Source organism: Rattus norvegicus, chromosome 1, assembly GCF_021556685.1.
Source record: "Rattus norvegicus strain SHRSP/BbbUtx chromosome 1, alternate assembly SHRSP_T2T, whole genome shotgun sequence".
In the NCBI taxonomy this organism is placed as follows: Eukaryota; Metazoa; Chordata; class Mammalia; order Rodentia; family Muridae; genus Rattus; species Rattus norvegicus.
This window is the reverse complement of record NC_141534.1, coordinates 134,662,774-134,670,000: the sequence shown is the minus strand read 5'-3', so window position 1 is coordinate 134,670,000 and position 7,227 is coordinate 134,662,774. Positions and strand designations below refer to the sequence as shown.

Here is a 7,227-nt window from a genome sequence, read left to right as displayed (position 1 = left end):
ATGACTCCCCTATAATTGTAAATTTCTTTTGTTCCTCTCCCTTTCTCCTTACCAGTATTACAACACCATTAAAAACATCCTTGAAAATACTTACTTGATGATCTGTGTTCAATTCCTTACTAAGAATATTTAGAAATTGAATTTCTGAGTCAAAGGGTATTATAATTTTGAGACACCTGTCTTTATTGATGACGAGGTCATCTGAGAAACGTGGGTCCTTGAAATACATACGGAAAGCAAACAGAATGCTGTGGACCCTGGGCACCAAATTCAATCAGCCATGGGTTCACACTCTCCTGATGGACTCCGGCTGCTTGCTACACAGAATCTCAGCTTGTATTTGAACCCAAATGGCAAGCGCAGGTTGAGAGCCACCTGAGGAGGTGTTATTACTACCTCAATGCTGAAATCACCTCCCTGTGTCAGGGTGCTGCTTAGAAAAGTGACCTTGATCTGGAGAAAGACACATTCGAATATACAAAGAACTCCTATCTCCCAGCAAGCCCATCAAAAGCACAAGAGGCCACCGAAGACAACCAAGATGACACCAAGGACCCATCTGATCCTAGAAATCTATCTGAATTATTGAAAAAATGCTTGGCTTCTGCTTGAGTCATCAATGCCTTTGGCACTAAGGGGCCAAGGGGCTCCCAGAGCAAGAAAGCCCATCAGATACAGAATATTGATGATTTCCCCTCCTTCAACATCTTTAAGAAAAGGATGGCTATGAGAATGCAGAGTGCCTCTGTCTTGAACTAGGGTCCCAGGTTAGAAAGGCAATCCAGTTAAATGGCAAGGGCGAGTTTGAAGCCTAGTTCCTTCTGTGCAAGGATACCAGAGCTAGTGTGGGAGTTTCCTCCTCCACAAAACCATATGGCGTTTCACCTACTGTAACTGTAAGAGGTTGCGGGAGACATCACTACATTGAAAAAGTGCAGCCCTTGAAAGCAGGATCCAGGCTTGGATGACACAGCAAGAAGTCACTTCCAGGTTCCAGGGAAACCCTAACAGCCTCACTCCTGCTGGTAGGGAAGCCTGTTTCAGCTCAGTTCTGATCTAAGCAAAAGGAAAAAGAAAACAGCTTTCCCAGGATAAAGGATATTGCTAACAGAAAACCACGGGGTGTTCACCCCAATGTCTTATAATAATAAGAAGAAGAAGAAGGGGGGGAGGAGGAAGAGGAGGAGGAGGAGGAGGAGGAGGAGGGGGGGGGGAGGAGGAGGAGGAGGAGGAGGAGGAGGAGGAGGAGGAGGAGGAAGAGGAGAAACAACCTATGGTCTACCAGAAATCCAATATATGCAAAATTTCCAATGACTAGCTCCTTGGGGGAGATAGCTTAGCAGAAAAGAGAATACACTGTCCTTCCAGGGGACTTGAGTTCAGTTCCCAGCACCCATGCAGCTTAGCTTGCAACTACCTATGGCTCCAGCTCCAGGGGATCCAGTGCCCCCTTCTGGCCTCTGTGGGTACACCCATACAGTCACACATGTACACATGGAAGAAAAGATAAAGTAAATCTTTGCACAGGAGAGGGGCCTGGAAACATCCACAAGCCGTTGTGTCATGTGCAAAGCCGACTGCAGGTTCAGCAAGGCTTCCTGGGATATAAACCGACATGAAGTTTCTGTTTCTTCAAAAGCTTTCCCTCTCCATTCAGATTATCTGCACATTCTCCATTTCCACAGTGCTCACATCAGTAATAAAAACATGGCCGTTCCTGTTTGTTTTGCTTTGTACTGATCTCCCTCTGCTGCACTGCAGCAGAGAATTCTGAGGGTCAAAATGCTAACCCCGAAAGCAACCTGGGTCGAAGAGCAAAGCCCCAGTGAGCCATGGGTTATTAATAAGTAATTAGTGGCAGGCAGTTCTCCACACAGTTTGGAAGAAAGGAAAGAAACAAGGCGTCCTTGTAAGGCTGCCACAACTCCCCCCGAAAGTACATCAGACTTAGGTCTTTGATCACATTCAAGCCTAGATTTACACAAGAAACAATCCAACTCAGGAGAGCCACAATCCACAATAATCTGAAACCTGTGGGAAAGAATCCATTGAGTCTGGAGCCAAAGGAAACTGGGCTTGAGGGTGGTGCTGGGGAAGGGAAAGGGACAAATCAAGCCTTGCTCCTCTGAAAGGGATGTCAGAAGTCAGGCAGGGGGTACCTGATGCTTTCACCAGGACTCAACACTCAGCTGGGCAGTCTGGGGTAGCATGGGGTACTAGGGGCCCTATGTGGTCACAGACAGACCTGATTAATATAGGCAGAAGTGGCCCCAAGTCCCTATATAAGTAAGGTGACTGAGAAGAGCCCTCACTGCCTCAGAAAAAAATCCTATCTCTCTCAGCATACAGACATTCACTACATAACAACATGACAGTCAGTGAAGGGCCATGGGTACGATTTTTATAGCCCAGTGATATTGTAGCCATCCTTGTTTGCAACTCTGTGATGCTCACACACTTGGAAGTGCTCAGGATGTACGTGTCCCTCTACTTAGGTAGAGTATGACTTTGCTCGTGCTGTAGTACACTTCACAAAAGTCATTTTTCTTCAACAAAAAAATATAGTCTGTTTATAAATGCGGGGTTCGCTTTACCTTGGATTTCTATTTCTGGAAAGGTTCGGATTTAGCTGTTGATTCTGTGCACCATTGAATGTCACTGGGAGAAGAAAACCGTTTCTAGGGAATGGTCTAGCCTGAGACACTTATCCACAAGGGGCAGCCCTTTCTAGGTGGCACTGGGACGCTGCAGTAGCTTTGGAAAAAGGCAAACTCTAAAGCCAGATGTCGGGCCCCAGGACCTCTCCTTTCAACTCTTTCTCCAGACTCCAGAGGAGATCTAGGATACAGGCAAGTGGTGATATAAGATGAAATAATGCAACACACCAAATAGAAAAAGAGAGGGGGTGGAAAGTGAGCCAGGATCCAAATAAAAAACACCTTCATCAGTTTGTTGTGAAAAGAACAGCCAGGGAACAGGGAGAGAGACTCCTTGGTCCAGCTTAGACCTGCCAGGTTTCCCCAGACCACAGAAGACAACAGATTTGTAAAAGTCTCTGCACAGAGCTACAAGGCATTCCTCCCTTCCTAGGAGGGGAAGGATTAATTCTTGGAGAGGAGAGAACCTGGAGCCGAAGCTTCTACAACCAGAGCACCTCCCTGCTAAAGAGCCACACAGAGAGAGGAGATCTCTGGGAAGCTAGTAGCAGGCTTCCCACCCTGTTGGGTGAGCTTTTGACTGAGAGCAGCGTTGTGTTTTATTAAGTGATTTCTTTTTTAGAAGTTGCAAATACGGGGGCACTTGACCTGAAGCCTCCAGGAGACTCACAGATTCAAGCAGTTTTATCGTCCTAGTCCTTGGGTTCTGCATGTTACAACCACTCATTAACTGACTCTGTGACCTTTGACAGCCCACTTAACCTTCTCCGGCTTTCCTCATATGTAATAAAGTTCCCCTCCATCCAGGACCAGCAGCCACGTGGCAGCAAGCACAGTGCTCCCAGGCTCTGGCATCCTAAGTCTGAACCACACCAAAAGGGATGGTCCCTTCCCCTGAATTCCTGATTCTGTGCATCAGACCGAGGTTTGGTGTATTTGCCTCTCTATAATAGACAGCCCTGAAAATGGGAACACACACAATCAGAGAACAAGACAGTTTTAACAAAAATGTAGTCTGGCCCCCTTCACTCAACAATCTGCTTACAAACAACCTTATAAATAACGAATAAAAAGTCCCCGGTACTTGGTAGCAATGAACCTGTGAAAGTTACATGAACTTGAACATCCGTCTGCAGGATGACACTTTACCTTGCAAACAGTAGGCATTCAATGGCTGCTGGTACTTCATTAATGTCCACGCTGCCCTGTTCTAAAATAATGAGTCACTCCTCATCAGGGAAAGCAAATGGAAGGACTACCTACCCATGCTGGGCAAGTTGGATTAGGTTTCCTATTTGCTTGCTCTCGGACATTGCTTCCTTCCAAATCTGATGTCTTAACCTATAGCTGTGGTTTTCTAGCTCAAGGGGTCAAAGCTAACTGAAAATGCTCATCTTGCCGACAATGAGATCCACCCACACTGATACTACATGAGTTTTATACCTGGTGAGAAATTTTGTTTCCTATCATTGTCAGTCACATTGAGGTCTGCTACCCGAGTGACAGCACAAGACAAGATTCAGAGGCCAGGAAAATGGATGAGGCTTGAGGCAAGGATCTTAAGTACCCCTCAGGTGCTTTTGGCTTCTTACTGGTGACCTAAGTGATGTAACTGACTGGCTCCCCTTAGTGACTCAGAAAAATAGGAATGGGACTTAACATGGGTACTCTCAACCATGCCTTTGCTACCATACAGAAATAAGCAAGTGTCTATCAAAGGAGAGAGCGTGTAGTGGATGGGGAAGTCCTCCTTAAGGCATGGGAGACATGCTCCAAGTCCCCACATACAAAACAGTATCCGGTGCCCTTCGGAGTGTCCACAGGGTGCCGGAACTCATCGTTCCTCTGTTGTTTACATCCGGGTCCTGTGCTCCTCTACTCTTCAGCTTCCCGCCATTATTAAGCAAAATACGGGCCACTGAGAATAGCACGGAGTGGGTCAGGTAATCCAGATGACTTCTGATTAGCAAGAGGGCTGTGCTATGGTTTATATCTAAAATATCCCGCCAAGGGACTGTGTTAAAGGCTTGGTTTCTTGTGGGAAGCCAAGGAAGTCCTGGGTGAAGGTGCCCTGCTGGCAGGAACGCAAATACCTCGAACCCATGGAAACAGGCAAAGGCTTCCTCCGGGAGAAGCTCAGAAGGACAGCAAAGCTCACCTCTGCTCCTAGGGAGAATGACTGTGTGTGCAAGAACAAGCAACCACAGCTTCCTCCTCCCCAACTGTAACAACATAGCCGGCTTCCCCACAGAGCAGCTCCTATGGAGACTAGCTAACTCCTCCCCCTGTGTGGTCCACTAATAAACTCACTGCAGCACCCGGTTGCTTGAAGTGGTTAGCACTGTTCCATCAGATCGAGCACAACTCACCCAAACCCACGCTTTTCTGTACATGTGTCTGTGTGTATGTGTCTGTTCCTTCTCCAGTCCCCGCTGCCCCGGTCAGGGTTTCAGGACATGGCCACTCCGAATGTGGCTGTCTCTCTGCTCAGAGCTATTGGCAGATGAAGGAAATTTTTTTAAAAAAAATGGGGGCTCATGACCAGTCTTCCGGTTGTTGGGGTGTGCCCCGGAAGGAGACTGCGGAACTTTGACCTTTTTCTCTTCTTTTTCCTGTCCTGGCCATGAATTGCCCTGGTTGTTCCACCACCATGCATACTCCCTGCCAAAATGTGTTTCCTCGGCCAAGGCTCAAAAGCATTGGGACCAAGTATGCTGGGACTGCAACTCTTTACTCTGTGAGTTAGCTGTCTCATTGGCCACGGGAGGAGAGAGCTGACGAGCCCACGTGAATGGCTTATACTCTGTGGCTACTCAGACAGCCACGAGTCACAACCTAAGGCGGACAGACCAGGACAAGGCATGATTTAGTCTTCCTACTTTGCTGAATTGGTAAGCAAATTGAAACATAGGGACTGTTTACCTTCCTGGCTTTCTATTTGCGTTTTTCTGGGCCATGGTTGAGTTCAGATTTTTTTGACTGAGAAAATAGGGATTGTCAGAGCCCAGTGACAGTGAAGGAGCCACCACTTCACCTGTGTTTTGGCAGAGCGGCAGAACAGAAGACTTCATAGTGGACCAAAGAAAAGCTGTGAGACGTGCCCTAATTAGAGCCCTTGGGCCTGGAAATGCTGGACACTTCAAGGAGGCCCTCCAAGGGGTTGGTTAAGAGTGCACTTAACTTTCCCTGATTGGTCCTTAGGCAGGAACAAAAGTTACAAAGAATGTCACTTGTTAACCAACTCGTCCTTTTGCGACTGACTGCTGCAGAAGCTGTCATCTGGCTTTCTGGATTGTTACCAGAGAGAACAAGTCTGACTTTCAGCAGGCTGGTTTCTAAGACTGATAGTTTTAGACATGGCTGTGGTCTGCTAGGAGCCTTTATTTTTATGTATGGACTGGCCACTGTCCTTCTGTATAACCTGGTTCTGCTGTGTAGACACTACAACCCACCACAAAGGCTCCTGGATAAAACCCCAAGACCTGTAAAAAGTACACACCTTTAATCCTGACGCTCATGAGGTAGAGACAGACAGGTAGGTCTCTGGTAGTTGGAGGCCAGCCTTGGCTACATAGTGAGAATCTGTCTCAAAATTGCAAATTAACTAATTAAACAAAATATGAAATAGTTTGAAAAAAGGAATAAAATAAAGTATTCCAAGACCTTTAGAATCTTCTCTGCAAACTACACTTCAAACCTGTCAGTAAGTGAAACGTGGGAAGAGAACTTTGGGACCAGGAGGGAACTGGTATTTCTTCTCCACAGCCTCCTGCAGTAGGTGACATTTCTGGTCAGAACTAGAACCTGGTCTCCCAGCACCCAACTCAGATCACACAGGGTTGCTCTAATCACAAGGAGATTGTCCTCGGGAGTCTCAGGAGACACTCGGTGTTTGTTAAGAGTTTGGTGGTTGTCACTGGGGTCATAAAAAATACTTTTATTGTTTCTGAATATTAAGCTAGTTTTATTCCGGAAGGCACTTTGGGGGAGTTGCATTACAGACCATCTGCCACTCCAAACACCATTTCCTTATCTGGAAGCAGCAAGAAGGACGAAGGACAATCGCCTTGCCTTGGTGCCTCCCGGGCTGCCACGCTACAGCTCCAAGATCATTCTGTGCCTGCTGTGAGTGTGTCAACAGAGTTCCCTGTCAGGAACAACAGAGGAGTTGCTGGTGAAACGCAGACATTCTGAACAGAGTACATCACATCACCCCAGTGACTGCCTATTCCAAAACGAGGCCATGAAAATACAATCCCTCGTGGCCCCAAACCACTAAAACAACATCCAGAACACATCAAATTTATGGGCCCTTCCTAACAGGCCAGTTATGTGGTCATGCAGATACAAGATCTTCCTTAGTAAGGATAACAGCAGAGAACGTTTTGTTGCAGTGGTTGGGTTTTGTCTTTTTGGTTTTGGGGGGTGTTTTGCTTAGGTTAAGCAAACTAGATCCAATCCCTAAATACTACAAAAAACCTGGGTTCTATTTTACCTTCCAATTATCCAACATAAACACATTTGACCTAACATTCTGTCCAGACAGTGAAAGAAGAACAGAGTGAAGATT

At 46.6% G+C, this 7,227-nt stretch overlaps 1 long non-coding RNA gene across 1 annotated transcript in view; it reads right to left on the bottom strand.

Moving 5' to 3' along the window:
- LOC120099846 (uncharacterized) overlaps nt 1-5,158 on the bottom strand; it is a 21,474-nt gene extending 16,316 nt beyond the window's left edge. Inside the window, exon 1 of the long non-coding RNA XR_015647062.1 lies at nt 5,027-5,158. This is a non-coding gene — a long non-coding RNA (uncharacterized LOC120099846). The remainder of the gene's footprint in view (nt 1-5,026) is intronic.
- Nucleotides 5,159-7,227: the final 2,069 nt, after the last annotated feature.